Raw genomic sequence first — 18,842 nt, 5'->3', positions numbered from 1 at the left:
TTTCCTCCCTTTCACTGTGTGAGGACACAGTGTGAAGACGCTGTCTGTGAACCAGAAATCTTTCTCCTCCCCTTCACACAGTGAGGACACAGTGTGAAGACGCTGTCTGAAGCAGGAAGTGGGTTCTCACCTGGCACCCCATCTGACAGCACTTTGATTTTGGACTTTCCAGCCTCCAGAATGTGGAAGATAAATGTTTGTTATTTATAAGGCACCAACTCTATGGTATTTTTCTTACAGCTGCTTGAGCTAAGAAGATACTCTGCGTTCATTTTCTGGAAAAAAGAGCGTGTGCAGGGAGGGCTTGGTATTATTGCCATCAATGAACTAGGTCTGAAGGAACATAGGCTTTAATTGTTTTTTCCTTTTTTTATTTTTGTTTTGTTAAATTCACATAGTATTCTAATACCAGAGGCTTATGCTTTCTTCAGAATATAGTAAAATGAAGCATTTTTATAAGGTCATTTACTAAAAGTGATAGTGTTAATGGCATACTTGATTTGAAAGAAGTTTAATTTAATTACCGAAATATGTTTGGGCAGAAATGTCTCTACCCAGTGGTTGTTATGACGTGGATTTGAAATACATTTCTTAACATTATCTTCCGCAACTACTCAACCTCACTGGGCTTTTATTTTTTTTTTTCATTAAGACTAAACAACCAAAACCTGATGTGAGAAGCATAATTTTCACATTTGACTCTTAATTAACTTGGTATGGGAATGCAGCCTTTTTTCATTACCAAACATTTCAGCTCTTTCCAGCAGCAGAGGTTCTATTTTTCTCTCTTTGAAAGAGATGGAGCAGGATGGAAATTACATGGTTTGGCTCCCACTAAGGAGAGGAAGATAGATGATGTCTTCCAGCCACCCTTAGGAGGCTGTGTGTACACCAGAGGACAAATGGCCCAACACTAGCTCACAGCCCTCCTGTCTCAGCTCTGTTTAGGGGTTTTGGGATGCATCCTTCAGTTGCTTTGTGTAGCTCCTAGAAAGGGAAACTGAGCTGTAATGAACACAGCCAGAAATCTGCTATTAGAAAGCAGCTGGTGTGGAAAAGGCTATGTGAACAAGATGCAAAGACAGTAGAATGCCAAGGTATATATAAATGGGATATGTTGCTGGGCAAAGGTGTTCAGAGTTCCTGAGTACAGAGGAATGGAGGGAGTTGCTGTGTTTGGAGTTTTCCCTCGTCCTGTCTTTTGAAGGCTGGGATGTTTTCAGTCCCTCACCTGTAACCTGTCTGGGGCAGTAGCTGGGGCAGTGGTGCTCACTGCATGTTCTGGGAAAAGGATTATCTGTCCAGTTTGCTGCCAGACCAGCAGCTGTATGTTGCTGCTGGAAGTCTGTGTGACTTGTTGTCTTGGGCAGGAATAATGACAACCTGCCTTCAAATAGAAACTGCTTGACTTGTGATGAAAATGTGTCCATTACAGGTCTTTCTGTACCTGCCCACACAAAAATTGGTGCTTCAAGAAATGAAATGATCAAAAGGCAGGTAACTTAGAGGGAGAAGAACTGCCTATAAAAATATATAGATTGTTGCCTAAATTGCCGTATGAAGAGCCAGGGCCTGTAACATCCAAAACGACTGAAGGGACGACTGAACACCAGGCTGCATGCGCAGCAGGCTCAGGTGGGCGGGGACTGGCAAGCAGGCTGAACTGTTGACCTCTCTGAGAGAGAGGCGGGCCTCACCTGCTGGCAAGCAGGCTGAACTGTTGACCTCTCTGAGAGAGAGGCGGGCCTCACCTGACCTCTCTGAGAGGTCAGCAGTTCAGCCCGCTCACCAGCAGCCTGGGGCAGCTGCTGATCAGCCTCACCTCTCTGATCAGGCCCAGGGATAGGCCCAGAGACGCTGACTGGCATAGAAACCGACCAATCAGGACCTAGTCTGGATGAAGTGTGAGGAGCCAATGGCTGCCTAGGAGGCAGAGCTTTTGACACTGGCATAGAAACTGACCAATCAGAACCTAATTTGGGTGAACTGCGAAGGCAGAACCTAAAGTGGGGGCTGAGGAGGGGTTTTAAGGGCAACAGCTGTTTGCTCTAAGGTTTAAGAAAGCGGTTCAATTTTTTAATGACTGGTTTGGCAGTATAGTGCATTTGGCTGGCTGTCAGTCCAGATATAGGGATTTATGTATTTTTGTCTGCCAAGAGCATCTCCTCCTGCTGAAAAAGGCTTTTTTTCCCCATTTGAGCAATCCTATCCTATATAATCTATCTATACTAATAAAAGGGTAATATGCTAATTAGACCAGGTCAACCGGCCATCTTCTGGACGTCCGACTTCCTTCCGGACAAAGCCATGGTGGTGGGGGCCGAGGCAGAGGCAGTTAGGGCTATCAGGCTGGCAGGGGGGGGGGCAGTTGGGGGTGAGATCAGGCCAGCAAGGGAGGGCTGTTGGGGGCAAGATCAGGCCGGCAGGGGAGAGCACTTGGTGGTGAGATTAGGCCAGCAGGGGAGGGCAGGTGGGGGTGAGATCAGGCCAGCAGGGGAGGGCAGTTTGGGGCATTAGGCTGGCAGGCAGGCAGGCAGAGGAGCATAGGGGCAATCAGGCAGGCAAGCAGAGGCAGTTAGGGGCAATCAGGCAGGCAGGCAGAGGGAGTTAGGGGTGATCAGGCAGGCAGGCACGCAGGCAGGCAGGTGAGCGGTTAGGAGCCAGTGGTCCCAGATTGCGAGAGTGATGTCCAACCGGCAGTCAGACATCCCCCAAGGGGTCCCCGATTGGAGAGGGTGCAGGCTGGGCTGAGAGACCTCCCCCCGCATCCGGTGCATGAATTTTGTGCACCTAGTTGGAATAGATTTGTGTGTCAGTTAAATGCTTTGCTTGGTATTTCAGGTTTAATGAGACAGCTGCAAAATTCATTAAAATCTGTTTCTAAAACATTGTCTAGAAAATGTTTAAAAGTTATGTTTTATGATGGATTTTTAAAATTGTGGTAAAATATATTTATAAAATTTACCATTTTAACCATTTTTAAGTGTATAGTTTAGTGGTATTAGTACATTTACATTGTTGTACTACCATCATCACTCTCCATTCTCAGGACTTTTTTCTTATCTCAAACTCAGTACCCATTGAGTAATAACTCTCCATTCTTCACTCCCTCTGGCCCTGATAACCATTATTCTCCTTTCTGTTTATATGAGTTTGATGATGAATGTTTTCATTCCTTGAAATTCCATAGTCATTGTTCAAACCAATATATAATACCAATTTCTATGTGTCTACAGCGATCACCTCTTTTAGAAGAACCTTGATGTAACTAAATGCATAATTGCCTTGTATTGGGAAGTGGTAGACACTTCTTGTTAAGGATTTGAAACCATCCAATTTAGTCACTGCTCCTGGCCATCACTAACCTTACATGCTCACCCTGAGAAAGATCATCTCTCTCATTAAAGGAAACCAATAACTCTAGAAAATTACTTTTAAGTGACAGGAGATAAAATTGATTTCTTGAATATGTGTTCTCATGTGCTTAGTATTCCAAACTTCTTAGTAGTCTCCACTGATAAAAGCAAAACAAATCAGGAACAGTTATTTAATACTAGAGGCTCAGTGCATGAAATTCTTGCATGGGAGGGGCATCCCTCAGCCTGGCCTGCACCCTCTCCAATTTGTGACCCCCTCGGGACTGCTGGCTCCTAACCACTCACTTGTCTGCTGGCCTGATCCCCCTAACTGCTCTCCCTTGCTGGTTTGATCCCCCTAACTGCTCTCCCCTGACGGTCTGATCCCCCTAACTGCTCTCCAGCCTGCCTGCCTGATTGCCTCTAACCACCTCTGCCTCAGCCCCGCCACCATGGTTTTGTCCGGAAGGTCGTCCAGAAGATGTTCAGTCTAATTAGCATATTACCCTTTTATTAGTATAGATTTTTAATACCTCCTAACCTATCAGTATAATATCATTGTTAACACTGGGCAAACTATGCAAAAATAAAAACATCTAAACTTATGGATTCAAAATGGCTTTTTAGTCATTTAATGAGTATTGGGAATTTTGGGAATTTGAAGGGAAGTGTTATCTTCACCAAATGACTTGCTGTTTGTTGCTGTGGGTACATCACTGTATTCAGAAGACTAAGGAATGGAACAGGCGATGCAGCCCCATGAGAGACTTACCATTGGCATAGATGCTTAGAAGGCAGCCACAGAATGGGCATATGAGGGCTTCTGTAGAAGGAACACATAATTTTGCAAGCAGATCCTCAATGGACATTAGGGAAAATTTCCTGAGATAAGTGGCCTGTAAAATAGTGGGTGCTGAAGGCCTCAAACCACTTTAGTTGGTATATGTGGGGAAGGGAAACATAAACGAAATGGGATAAAACTGATGGAGGAGATCACCAGAATTTAAGCTTATTGGTAGAACCCTCCCCCGCCCCCCCCCCCAAAAAAAAAAGCACACAAAAAACACAGCTGTAGTTCTAGTCCTTAGGAACATTTCTGTTCATTAGATCTGTGGGATGTAGTCGTGGGGCTGTGATAACTCATTTATGTTATATGTGTGTGTGTGTGTGTGTGTGTGTGTGTGTGTGTGTGTGTATCCTACATAATAAAATGGTAATATGCAAATTGACCATACCTCCGCTATGCCCGCGATTGGGCCGGGAGGCATGGGGGGCGGGGCTTGGGGTGGCTGGGGTAGCCGATTGGGCCAGTGGGAGGAGTGGGGTCGGGGACTCGTGATCGGCCACCGCGCTGCTGAGCAGGGACCAAATGGGGCCGACAGGATGCTGAGCTCAGCGTCTGCGCCATGGTTGTGCTGCGGCCCAGCGGGCCGTGCGGCGGGAGTAAATGGGCCTCCGGGGCCACGCGCACGTGCCCCTGCCCTGGCCAGCCCTGCGGCGGGAGTTAAAGGGTCCCCGGCGCTGCGCGCCCCCGCCCCGGCCGGCCCTGCGGCCGGAGTTAAAGGGCCCCCGGTGTCGCACGTACGCGCCCCCACCCTGGCTGGCCGTGCAGCGGGAGTTAAAGGGCCCCCAGCGCCGTGCGCACACGCCCCCGCCCCGGCCAGCCATGCAGCGGGAGTGAACGGGCCTTTGGGGCCTGGAGCTCAGCATCCGCGCGGCAGGGGAGGAACCAGAAAAATGGATCTTTCCAGTTCCTGATGCTGACAGCCCTATGGGTGCCGGGGTCCTCCACCTTCAGCCCCCAGTCGCAGCCCATCAGCCCCAGTCGCAGACCAGAAGCCCCCAGCCAGCAGTCCAGACGGGACCAGTGTGGTGCTGTGGTGGTGGGTGTCAGCAGGCATGTTACAGACATCAAATCACTGCCACCGAGGCCATCCCCCACACACACTCGCAAGTAGTATGGTCCAAGGGGGTGACTCCTAAGACAAGGCTCCCATGGCAGCTGATGCTCACCATGCCAGATGAGGAAGCTAGACCTGAAAGCCCTAGCCCTCGAGTACCCGAACTGCAGGGCGTCGTGGGCCAGGGCCCTGAGGAGGCCCCAGGACAAGCATCTTCCCAGAGGCTGTGCAGAAGAAGGGGAGGAACCTCTGGCTAGAGGTCGGGGTGAGGGATGCTGGCGTCTTTGCAGGCCAAGACAGGACTGAGGGACACCCCCCGCCCCCCGCACCCATGTGCACGAATTTCGTGCACCGGGCCTCTAGTATATATCCTACCTAATAATAGACAAATATGCAAATTGACCGCACCTTCGCTATGCCCAAAGCCACGCCCACCAGCCAATCAGGGCGAGTATGCAAATTACCCAACCAAGATGGCGGTTAATTTGCATATGCGGAGGGAGGGAGGAGTGAAGACTGAAGACAACTTAGAAGGAAGAGGGAGGAAAAGCGGAAAGCAAGGTGGCTGCCAGAGGGAAAGCCCCGGTGGGGTGGGGCGGGGCGGAGCGGGGCGGGAGGCAGCGGCGCGGGTGCAGCCGCTGCAGCCACAACAGCGGCGGCAGTGGCAGCACACGCGGCCGCAGCGGCCGCTTGCAGGATTCTTCCTGCAAATGGGCTACTAGTGTGTATATATATATATGTATAAAATATATATATATTTACAATTTTTTGAGCTACCTGTAGGAAGAGTTCAGATGGACTCATGGACTGTATTCCAGACTTAAACAGGCCTCTAGTATGTTTGATCTCTTCCACAGAAACTGAAACTAGTATTTTAAAGTTGTACACTTTAAAATTATCTAAATGAGGTCCATATGTAATAATACTGCTTTTCCCTTACATCATAATAACTTTTACTAATAGGTGTAGGTATTGTACTTACATTTAAATGTACAAGGACAGACCTGGCTGGGTGGCTCAACTGGTTGAAGTGTTGGCCTATACACCATAAGGTTATGGATTAGATTCTGGTCAGGGCACATACCCAGCTTGTGGGTTCAATCCTTGGTTGGGGTGCGTACGGGAGGCAACCAATTAATGTTTCTCTCTCACACTGATATTTTTCTCTCTAAAATTAATAAACATATCATTGGGTGTTGGCTCTGAGCCCTCTTGGGAGGTACTCTGGTGCAGGCCAATGTCAGACGCTGCCTATGACTGGCCCTGGGCAACCTGTTTAGAGCTACAAAGCGATCTACAGTTTGGGCTGCCTCTTCTGGGCCTGGGTATGCACAAGAAGGATCAAACTGTGCACCAAGGTTTGCTTTTACCAGCACCAATTCTGGGGGCAGGTCAGCAAAAGTCCTAAGAAACACCAAAATCTACCTCCACTTGCCTTTGCCTGCTGGCTGTTAGGCTGTCATTGGAAGAGCCCCAGGCAATACCCCATTTACATGATGTAGGTTCTCAGTTGAGTCACTAGGTAGGGGCAAGTGGTGTTCAGTAGATCAATACAGGTTCAAACTCAGTGCCAGTGCTGGGTCTGAGGCCACTCAGCAAATGTCCCAGGGTACACCAAATCCGCTGCCACCCACTGGGTGCTTGCACCCCTTTGTGGTGGGGCGGGGTCTCAGGAAGTTATCAGGGAAAGGCCAGTGGAGTTTATCAAGCCCAAACAGATCAAGATTTGGCTATTTAAATGGAAGGTTCTGTACTGTTGACCCTTTGATTTTTTATAATTTGTTAGAAAATAAAATCTGAGGTCTCCAGTATGAAACATAACATTTCTTATTTCTGGTACTGATATTTAATGATTTGTCTATCATTTTTATTCATAGAATTACATATTGAATATATTTTTAACAAGCTTTCTTATGAATATCATTTGGCAGTTTTGCAAATATGTGGTTATTGTACATGTAAAGTCTAATAAGATACATTTCTTTCTTCCAAATAGTGCATATTCTAGTGGGAGAGACCCATAAGTCAACAAATGTAACAAAAAACGAACTTGGATGATTAGTGCTAGATAAGTAAACAGGTGCTATGATCAGTGCTTTGATAAACCACAGTGCTGTGGGAACAGAATGGAAAGTTATTTAACATGGACAAGTTGAGCCAGAGAAGATTTTCTCGGGGATCATCAGGATGAGTAGGAGTTAACCAAGCAAAGAGAGGGAGAGCATTTTCTTGGACTGAGGGAGCTATGTTTGCATGGACATGTGCTTCTGCATGGCTGATGATTTTAGGGAGGTGCTGATGGGGAATCATGAGGTAGGTTAGATATTCAGGAAATAAATTATAAAGATACAAGATTTTAGATGAGTTTTAAGCAGAAAAGGACCTTATAAAACTTGAATTTTAGGTCATTTTGACAGTAGCCTGGAGAGCTAGTCAGAGCCAGATGTGTTCATTGGAGAAAAAGAACTGCATTCGTGTTGTATTGTGGAAATCTAGGTGAGGGACGATCAGGCCTGAAGTAGCAGCAGTGGAGGAGATGGAAAGGGAGGCACAAATCCTAGAGATTTGGGATTTAGACGCAGTAGGGCCTGGAAACTGATTGAATTTGAAGACCAAAAGAGGGAGTGGGAAAGGGTGCCTTCCAGTTTTCTGGATTGAGTAATTAGGTAGTGGTAGCATCCACCTGTGTAGTGAATGTGTGAGGTAGTATTAGATTTTAGATATGTTGAGTTTAATGTGCCTGAGGTTCACCCGAGTGGAGACTGTAATTGGAAATACAGAGATTAGAAAGACCATGGCATATAATTGGTAATTGAAGTCAATTATATTCACAAGTAGATGGGACCAAGCAAGGGTATGTAGTAAAAGGAGAAGAGTAGAGACAAAGATGGAATTCGGGGGTCACTGACCCATCAGGGATGTTGGAGGATGTGAGTCTTGAAGGAGGCTAGGTAGGAATATTCAGAGAGGTGTGAGGAAGGCCAGAAGAGAGGACATAAAAACGGAGGGAAGACAGTTTTGAAGAGAATGTGACCAATAGTATCCAACGCTACACAGAGTTTAAGCGCTGAAAAGTGGCCAGTGGATTGAGTAAATGGGAGGCCTTTGGTGACACCATTGAAAATAGTTCCAGGGGAGTGGTATAGCAGAACCTAGAATTCATTGGTTAGAGTAGTGAAAGGATAAGAAAATGAAGACAAGAAGTGTTTATGTTTAAGCCTCAGTGACTTCTTGAGAAATGTAGAGATGAGGCAATACAGAGGGCGATGTGGCTACATGGGGTCCTCAAGAGAGGGGGTTCTTTTGTTTTAGTAGGATAAATTTGAGCAGTTTTGTATTCTGAAGTGAATGAGTTATAAATTGTTGGTTTAGGCAAGAAGACAGCTCTCTTTTACATTGAAGTAGGATGCCAGTGCAGTTAAGATTAAGTGTGTGCTAGGAGGGGTTGAGGTATGAATTAGAAGGGTTATTATTTGGTTATTCTATATCACTGCATAAAGAATGACAAGTTATTTAAAGCCAAAGTGAACCATGCCATTTTGTGGCGAAGAGAAACTTTGATGATTTATATATATATATATCTATATTTGTATTGATTTCAGAGAAGAAGGGAAAGGGAAAGAGAGATAGAAACATCAGTGATTAGAGAGACTCATCCATCCGCTGCCTCTTGCATGCCTTCTTCTGGGGATCAAGCCCGCAACCACAGGCATGTGCCCTGACCAGGAATTGAACCACGATCTCCTGGTTCATAGGTTGATGCTCAACCACTGATCCACACCAGCTGGGCAAAACTTTGATGATTTTTAAGTCTTTAAACCTTACTGGAGGAGAATCTGTTACTTAATAATATCATAGATATTCACTTTTATTTAAAGAATCTTGGTAGAAGGTGAATTAGAAACTTACTGTGTTGTTTTTTCCTTCTACTAGAGGGTTTGTGCAAATTATATTCTTGCCATTGGCATTTTGGAGCTTGAGGACAACAGAACAATTGCAACATGAATTTTTAGAACCAATTTTGACCACAGTGAAGTTACTGTGAAGTCTGAAGGTCAAGAGTATGATTGATTGGGTGATTAGAATTCCTTTTAAAACAAATTAGAGGTGGTAGGTTTGCCAGTGGCGAAAAGTATTGCAAAGAAGTGAATCTCATCAGCATATAAAACTTCTCAGATTATCAAAAAGTGCTTAATATTTAACATATAAATGTGCACGTGCGCACACAGGAATGACCTGCATAGGAATTTGTTTGTGACATTTTGCAATGTAATATCTAGCCTGATTTTTCTGTTAAATAACATAATATACAGGCAGTGGATTGAGTATATATTTGATTTTTAATATAGGGACTGGTACCTTAAGAATTGAAAACAGTTATCAATTCAATTTATCTACTTTTTATATTTGTTCTTTTATGTGGGGTCTTCTAGGTGATTGGATTTATGATCAGGCGTTTGTGTTTGGGATCCCCTGTTAGGAGACAGAAGGGACAGGAAAGAAGTGAGGACCAGTGTTTAGGACGGTAAGGGACAAAGATGGAGAAGGTTATGTGTGTGTATGCGTGTGGGCCGGGTGTCTGTTGTCTTGGAGAGTAAGGTGAGGTGGTAGTCTCTGGGGAATTAATATTTCTCAGGAACCTAATACATGTCAAACATGCACTTTCATGTACCAGTATATTATATCCTTACAATAATGTTGGCATGGTAGATATAGAAATGATTTGTACTTTCAAAGGAAAAATTGAAAGGAAGTTAAGATGTTAAAAAAGAACTTCTAAAAGTTAAAGAAAAATAGTGATGATGGTGATGATTGTAGAGATGGACATTATTACTTTAGTGGTAGCTCTTATGGTGTTTTTATTCTAATTTTTTGTGTGGATGGAAGGTAGAGTACTAGGTAGAGTCAGAAAGGTTCAAGTTGGTTATCAAGTTGGGTGCATCCAAGCTAGTTGAGCTCTGTACTTTTGGGTATGCTTGGAAATTTATAAAAGGTTTTAAAAAATCATCAAGCAAAGAAGTAAAATAGTCTTGGTTGTGATAACAAGTGAAAGGGTATTTATGAATGAGCAGGGGAACTTCCTTCAGACCTATATGATAGATTAGCCTGTGAACCCATTTTTGAGTCAAAATTATTAAGAAACCATTTAGTAAATAAAGGCAATAAAATCAGTGTTATAAAAAATGTGGTAATTTCAGCTTAATGTGTGAAGACTCTGCAAAAATTAGGTAGTTTCTTCATCTTTATGCAATTGCAGTGGAATTTCTGTCCCAATGAAGGAGCATTTATATTAGAAGAAAGCCCAGGACTAGAAGGAACTGCAAAGGCAGGAAAATAAGATACTAGCTAATGTTTTGGGGAGGTTACTCTGTGCTGGGTACTCTCTCAACACATAAGAACTATTTAATCCTTATAACAACTCTAGGAGGTAGGGACTACTCTTATTTATTTTTATTTTATTGTAAAGTGTACAAGACATAAAAGTTACTTTCTTAACCATATTTATGTGTGTAATTCAGTGGCATTAGGTATATTCACTTTGTTGTGTAAAGTATCACTACCATTCACTTAAAATTTTTTAATTTCCCCCAATAAAACTTTGTGTTCATTAAACACTAACTCCCCATTCCTTCCTCCTCCAGCCCTTGCAAACCACTATTCTACTTTGTGTCTGTATGAATTTAACTACTTTAAGTACCTCATATGAGTGGAATCATGTAGTGTTTATCCTTCCTGAGACTGGCTTATTTCACTACAATAATGTCCTTAAGATTCATCCATGTTGTAGTACGTGTCAGAATTTCCGTCCTTTTTAAGAATGAATAATATTCTATTGTATGCATATACCACATTTTATTCACTTATGTGTCAATGGACACTGGTTGTGTTTCCCTTTTGGCAATTGGGAATACATATGTTGCTATGCACTTTCATGTGTAGTACATCCTTATAATATGTTGAATAAATATGCTTGAGTTCCTGATTTCAATTCTTTTGGGTATATACCAAGAAGTGGAAATGCTAGATTATATGGTAATTCTATGTTTAATATTTTTAGCAACTGCCATACTGTTTTCTACAGTGGCTGCACCATTTTACATTTCTATCAGCAGGGTACCAGGATTCCAATTTCTCCAGGTAGAAGGTAGTTACTACTCTTATTTCACTGTTACAGAGAAGGAAAAGAGGTACAGAGTAGTTAAATGAGCTCACATAACTAACATGTGCAGATATGAATTTGAACCCTGCATTCTGACTCTAGAACCTTTGATATACAGGTGTTAAGATGAGGCACATGGACACGATTAAGAGCACTGTGCCTAATATAGTGTTGGAACTTGGATTCAAGTCCAGGCAGCCTGCCTTCAGAGTTCATGTGGTCAGGCACTCTTAGATTTAATGGTTGGTCTTCCTTTCTGTTTTTTGGTTTGTTTGTTTGTTAAAAGTGCTCTTGAAATAAAATGCCATATTTTGTAGAAATATATTAATTTTGTTTTTCTTGCTTTTCTAAGTTTATGTTTTAAACTCTTCTGTTGCTTAAAATGTATTTAAAATGCATGCAATTTATTTGATTTTTTTGGAAATTTAAATTTCTTGGATAAATTTTTGCTTTTAAATGTTTTGAATAAATCCAAATTGATTCTCAAGGAGTTTATAATACATTTGCTACCTACCCCTGCCAGAGTTTCAAATAAAAGCAAGCAAAACTATCTATAGCTGGATTTAAATTGAGGGTTTTCAATGGTAAACACTGAGGACTTTTAAAAAAATTTATTAAAGTGAATTTACCAGCTTTATAAACAGAGGAGCAATAGCTAGGAAATGTACCTATTTCTTTCTTTCTTTTTTTAAAATATATTTTATTGATTTTTTACAGAGAGGAAGAGAGAGGGATAGAGAGTTAGAAGCATCGATGAGAGAGAAACATCGATCAGCTGCCTCCTGCACACTCCCTACTGGGGATGTGCCTGCAACCAAGGTACATGCCCTTGACCGGAATCGAACCTGGGACCCTTGAGTCCGCAGGCCGACGCTCTATCCACAGAGCCAAACCGGTTTCGGCATGTACCTATTTCTTTAATCCCTGTGTGTATTTTGCTAAAAGGGTATGTATTCTCTCTCAAAGAGTGGCATCAGGTGGCTTTGTGGCATTCTGAAAATAGTGCTATCTCTGGGCAATGCTCGTTTGGCTGGGCCCATATGTCAGTTCATGTTGCAACTTGTCTCTAGCGCTTCTTACATTTTTCCAGGGAGGTGCCACTGAAAATACAGATTGAGGGGCCTCCTTGACCCCACTCATCTGAGCAGGCCATATGGGCCAGTGACCTCTTCTAAGCTGCATTTTAAGAGCGGGTTGCTGGTGTTCATACGCCCTAGCTCCTTTCCCAGTGTTGGGGTGAATGGCTCATAGAGCACACTATCATAGCTGGATGTTAGTTGTAGACAAAGACTCCTGATCCTAGCGTATCAAGGGCCCACAGTTATGCTAAGATGAACTCTGATCTGCAAAGCATCCTTTTTCAAGTTCCCCAGGTAGATGTCAGTGTACATCCAAGGTATAGGATCATTGCTCCAAATTCTCTTGAGTACCTTGTTCTTTGGGCTCTTGAAAATTTTGCCGTTACAAAGATACAGAAATGTCTGTTCTCAGCATGTCCTTATTAGTGGGATTGCTGGAATATATTCCTCAAATACCAAGGGAATCTCTTCTATTTTGTTTATTTGTGGTATAAAATTATTTTCATATCCTTATGGAGTATGACTACTCATGTAATTTAGTGCTGGTTGCTGTAGAGGACAGAGCTCATTTACTTTGTAGAGCCTTGAATTTAGAGATATAGAGGAAAGACATCTATTTGCTCATAGGTGTCAATGAAAACTCCAGGTCACTCTGATTTCTAATGGTAGTTTCATATAATAGACTGGAGACTGATGATGTTTGAGCTGCCATTTCTGTAGTTCCTGAAGGCTTCTTGTTTTTACCCTCACCACCTCTAGCACTTGCCCTCTAATGCATTGAAACACTTGGCCATATCATTACTTCAGGAAATCTGGCTGTATCTTTGAGTAAACCATAGTCAATGTGAGGATTCTTTGGTCTAGGGCAGTGGTTGGCAAACTCATTAGTCAACAGAGCCAAATATCAACAGTTGAACGATTGAAATTTCTTTTGAGAGCCAAATTTTTTAAACTTAAACTTCTTCTAACTTCACTTCTGCAAAATAGACTCGCCCAGGCCATGGTATTTTGTGGAAGAGCCACACTCAAGGGGTCAAAGAGCCGCATATGGCTCGTGAGCTGCAGTTTGCTGACCACGGGTTTAGTGTAATGATTTGTCTTAGCCTCTCCTGGGCCCTGGGAATTTGTTCAAAAAGACAGTGATGGGTCTGGCATTGTCTTCCCTGTGTTGTACTGTGGCTTTAAGATTATTTGGTGTAAAGTTCATCATAGTTTAGAGATGAGATTTGGAGTTTAGGGAAACAAATATTCTTGCTTTGATTTTGTTTTTAAAATGAGTGTTTAGGTGTAAAAATTTAAAAACTTGGCCCTTGTTTGTTGTACAGGTTTCCACCGTGATCCTGTTATCTGAAAGTAGGGTGTTCCATGAAACCTTTCATATGCCAATTTGGTGTAAAGCAGTGGTCGGCAAACCGCGGCTCGCGAGCCATGTGTGGCTCTTTGGCCTCTTGAGTGTGGCTCTTCCACAAAATACCACGGCCTGGGCGAGTCTATTTTGCAGAAGTGGCATTAGAAGAAGTTTAAGTTTAAAAAATTTGGCTCTCAAAAGAAATTTCAATCGTTGTACTGTTGATATTTGGCTCTGTTGACTAATGAGTTTGCCGACCACTGGTGTAAAGCAAAGAAGCAGTTACCATTAATTTATGTGGAAAAGTTCTGAGTATTTTCCAGGTTGGCCACAGAGCAAATACAGCATGTAGGGTTATGTAGCCCCAAGTTTAAATCAGTTTCTGTCTGATGATTAATGTTTGTTAGGATTGAACACTCTTCCTCACTTGCATCCTTTATCCCACAGTCAGCCCAGAAGAGGCCAGCCCTGCTCTCACTTTGCCTCCTGTTTCTTAGACACACATGTGTGTAGCAACACCAGACACACTCCTGTCTTCACCAGAAGTGAAAGGTGGTTTCTGCTTTCTTCCTCAGATCTTTATGAGTATTGCATTTCTTGCCACCGACATTTCTCATTGCTACATTGAGAAAATCTGAGCTCATTTATTTTAAATAAGTTATCTTATAGCCCCATGTGACCCTATATAAATCTCTTAAACAGATAACTAAGCTGACAGCATGTGTGGTGAGCCCGGAGAATTCTCTGCCTCAGGATGCTCGTAAAGGAGGTAATTGACTGGGGTTAGCAGATGGGCACTGCTGATTTTTTTGGCAATCATTGACATTGACAAGTATGCGGCACCTCCAGGGGCTCTTCATGAAGCAGTTCTGAGTACAGGGTTCCAGCAGCCCCATGCAATCCTCCCTGGGTCAGGCGGCAGGCTATGCTGTCCTCTTGATCTTTACGATCAAAGGCTTGCATTCCATTTTTTAAAAGGAAAAACGTTATTTTTTAGTGATAGAAGTATCAAAACTTTATTATAAAAAGATAAGAAATAGGAAGAGAAAAACACCCCCATTCATTATCCTAAAACAAAGATTATCAGGTTTTAAACTTTTCTCCAATGATTTTTACATAGTTGTACCTGTTTTTATATTTGTATTTTCCCTTATTGCTACATAATCTCCATCATTGCTATTTTATTTTATTCATTCAATATTTATTTATTGAGGGCTTGCTATATGAATAAAGCAGAAATTAAACAAAATACTATATGCTTTCTATATCAAAACAATACTGTGAGTAATAAATATAAAAGACAAAAAAAAAAGCAAATTGAATTTATTTTGGATGACTGCAGCAAACCACACTGGGTAAAAGACTCCTTACTATTTCGGCAGATTCCACCTGGTTTTCAGTTATTTCGATTCATTGTCTCTTAGCTGGTGGTTCTTCACTTATAACCGTTTCTTCAGCGATGTCTGTTGCTGGTACTGTTAATACTTGCTGTCCACCTGGCATGGTCACAGTGATGGGCTGGCCTATCCCACTTGTTGGAGTGGAGTACAAATTTCCAAGCTGGATTCCATCCGTTACTATTGTGATGACCTGTTGTCCCCCTGAACTAACTACTTGCTGAATTGCACCATCCACTGATTCTGCAGTAACTACTTCCTCCATAGCCACTACTGGAGTTTCTGAAGAATTGGACAAGGGAGCAGATGCTTCAGCTAAGGCGGCTAATGTAGCTAATACTGATGTAGAGGAGTTTCCAAACTGAACAGCAAACACACCTGCTTCATCTGTTAGGTTCACCACCCCTCCAAGTCCAGTGAGAAACTGTGGTTTTGCAGCATGTATCATCACAGTGTCGGGACTCTCTGGGTTTGTGTTGATTTGATTCTGCATAGCAATCTGTAATATCTCTACTAAATCTTCATTCCCATTGTCTACTGAAATATCAAATTCAGTTTTACAAAACTGACTCTGCATGTACATCAGCACCATATTTGATTAAAAGCTCCACCACATCTTGATGGTTGTGTTCTGTGGCCCAGTGTGGATCTGTCATCTTTAACATGTCCTGTGCATTGACATCAGCACCATGCTGAATCAAAACCTCTACGATGCTGGCATGGCCCTCAGACGCTGCCGTATGTAAGGGCCTTCGGTCCGCTTTGGTTCTGGCATCCCTACTTACACCAGCTCGACGTAGTACTTGTGTGGTGGAATAATGCCCGTACTGTGCTGCCAGGTGAAGTGGAGACGTTCCCAGCCAGTCTATAGTAAAAGGAGCTCCACTGGCCATCAAAATATGAACTTCTTCATCTTGTCCTGCTCGTGCCCCTTCTAAAAGCTTCTTTGCCAAATCTACCAGTGACATCTGGAAAAGCTTTGGGAGCGGTGGGGGAGCTGCGGGAGGGGTGCGGACCCGAGGCGCTACACACACAGTGCTTCAGCTGCTCAGGTCGCTATTTTCTGAAAATGCCGCATCTGGTGTCTGGTCGGTACCCTAAATCCCCACCGAAAAGTCCCCAGCTTGCGCAGAGGGACACATCATGTGCAAGTGAGTCCGCCCCTCAGCATCCCCCATCATTACCATTTTAATGGTTGCATAACATTCTGTTGTGATGCTGTACTATTATTTACCTCTGTTGTTGATATGTACATTGCTACCAACTTTTCACAGTTATAAATAATATTGGGAGGCATATCTTTGTGCATGTAGCTATTTCCATATATTGAATTAGTTTCTTATGATAGAGTCCCAGGTTTGGCATTACTAGGTCAAAGAGTATGAAAAATTTTATGGCTTCTAAAACATATTGCCAGATTGCTTTCCAGAGGAGTGAAACCAAATTATAATGCTCTCATTAAGTAAGTCATTGTTTTGCAGATGTCCAGCTAGGGTTAGGGATGCAGCCTTTCGTAGTAAGAGGGGTCGAGAAAGGGTGTGTGTGTGTGTGTGTTTGCAAAATTGGTTTGTTCATATGTGTATTGATTTAAACCTCAGTGATACTCTGCATTATTCTTGATAATAGGAATATACTAGGTATCTAATGCCAGTATAATAGTCAACCGATTTCAGTGTTTCATATAGCAGTGTGTTAGAAATGGAATAAAATAAGTTCTATATATTTTCTATTTCTCTGGAATTTGAAATTTTTAAAAAGTGGCAAAGGTGAATTTATGAGAGCATTCAGCCATTATGACCAAGTTCTTAGTGACCTTCTACTTCTCAGTAATACCTGATGTTTTGGAGAGGAATGGTGAAGGAGGTTGATAGGACAGGCAGTGTGGGGGCACTGGAAAAAAACATGGACATCTGCTCAGGAGCATGCCTAATCTCTGCAGCAAAAATAATCTTACCGGATGGATGGAGTGCTTGTGTTGAGAAGGGGAACAGTACTGATTAATTAGCAATTCTAGATCTTTGCCATGGCATTTTTCATCAATTTTTTATATAGCCCATTGGATTATAAATATATCAAGTACTTTAAAGTAGGGACTGTACCTTTTATTTATTTATTTTATTATTTATTTTAAAATAATTTTTGTACCTGTCTCCTAAAGTGTTTGCCACATTGTTTTGTATATTATGTAAATGGTGGTTTTGTGTCTTCTGAATGAATGAATGAATGAATGAGGAAAAGTCATACTTTATCCTCCTGGTCTCAGGAGTTCTATCAAAGCCCTATGGGTAAATAATAGGATCCCACAATTCTTGTGCTCATGTGTAAAACCTGAAGCAGGCTTCACAGGGGTAAAAAAAGAGGAAATTTCACCTGAGAAATTTAGAAGAGGTAATGCCAGAAAAGACCCTTGACTCATATATATTACCTCTCAGATCATCTAATGGGATATTATTTTTTGACAAAAGAAGAAACTGAGCCCATTTAGAGTGTCTTTCCTGCTTGAGAAACCAAGATGGTAAACACCTAAACTGCTGCCTCGCACAACAATTTCAAAACTACAACTAAAAGACAAAACGGACACCATCCAGAACCACAGGAAAGGTGGCTGAGTGGAAGTTCTACAACTAGAAGGAAAGAGAAAAGCATATGGAGACTCAGAGGAGCTGCAAAGGACTGGGGTACAGAGACACACATGCAGAGAGGAAGGGCGGCTGAGTGCCTGGCTGGCTTTCTCTGGCGGGAGGGAGACGGAAGCTCCTGACTGCGCTGAACTCCAGTTCTGGGCGAGACTCTGGGAACCCAGACTCATTAGGGGGGAATCTGGACTTTCAGGAAAAATAAAAGAGAAAAGCACACTGAGACTCAGGGGAACTGCGGAAGGCAGAGGTCCGGAGGTGTGCGCGCGCAGAGAGGACTGGCCGCTGAGTGTGTGGCTGGCTTTCTCAAGCGGGAGGGAGACGGAAGCTCCCGAATGCGCTGAACTCCAGTTCGGGCGAGACCGTGGGAATCCAGACTCATTGGGGAGAAACTGGACTGTCTGGCAGCAGGCGAAACTCAAGGGTGGCTTTCTCTCAGAGGTGCTTGCAGCGATTACCGAGGGACACAGACCCAGGGGCCTCATAGGGCAGGGCTGACAGGAAGCCAAGGCTGTCTGCTCCGCCCTGAGACTCCGCCCCATCCAAGCTGAGCACAGAGGCTTTTGCAATTTTGCAAGTCTTGTCTCATAAGGGTGTCTCCAGCACAGAAGTTCTCCCAGTGTAGACACAGCTGATTCTCACAGCCAATTGGCCTGGAGGTCAAGTCCTCCCAGTGATACCAACAATAATCAAGACTTAACTACAACAAGGCTGTGCACACAGTCCACAAAGGGGTGCACCAAGAGTGTCCATCTCAGGTAACTGGGGAGGCTGAGCCACTGGGCCCTATAGGACACCTAGCACACAAAGTACTCTACCAACTCAGGGAAGCAGCGAAAATGCGGAGACAAAGAAGCAGATCACAAATGAAAGAAATGGAGGAAAGCAAAGGACTGGATATAGAGTTCAAAACCACAATTATAAGGTTTTTCAAGAATTTTCTAGAAAAGGCGGATAAATTTATT

General features: G+C 43.1%; 1 protein-coding gene and 1 pseudogene across 2 annotated transcripts in view; one reads left to right on the top strand and one right to left on the bottom strand.

The window, feature by feature from the left end:
* Positions 1–18,842, top strand: part of FARS2 (phenylalanyl-tRNA synthetase 2, mitochondrial) — a 571,059-nt gene that overhangs the window by 41,053 nt on the left and 511,164 nt on the right. The window lies entirely within an intron of this gene.
* Positions 15,168–16,209, bottom strand: LOC103298112 (GA-binding protein subunit beta-1-like; annotated as a pseudogene).

Source organism: Eptesicus fuscus, chromosome 9, assembly GCF_027574615.1.
Source record: "Eptesicus fuscus isolate TK198812 chromosome 9, DD_ASM_mEF_20220401, whole genome shotgun sequence".
NCBI lineage: Eukaryota > Metazoa > Chordata > Mammalia > Chiroptera > Vespertilionidae > Eptesicus > Eptesicus fuscus.
The sequence above is the reverse complement of the archived record's forward strand: the minus strand, read 5'-3'. Positions and strand labels throughout refer to the sequence as shown.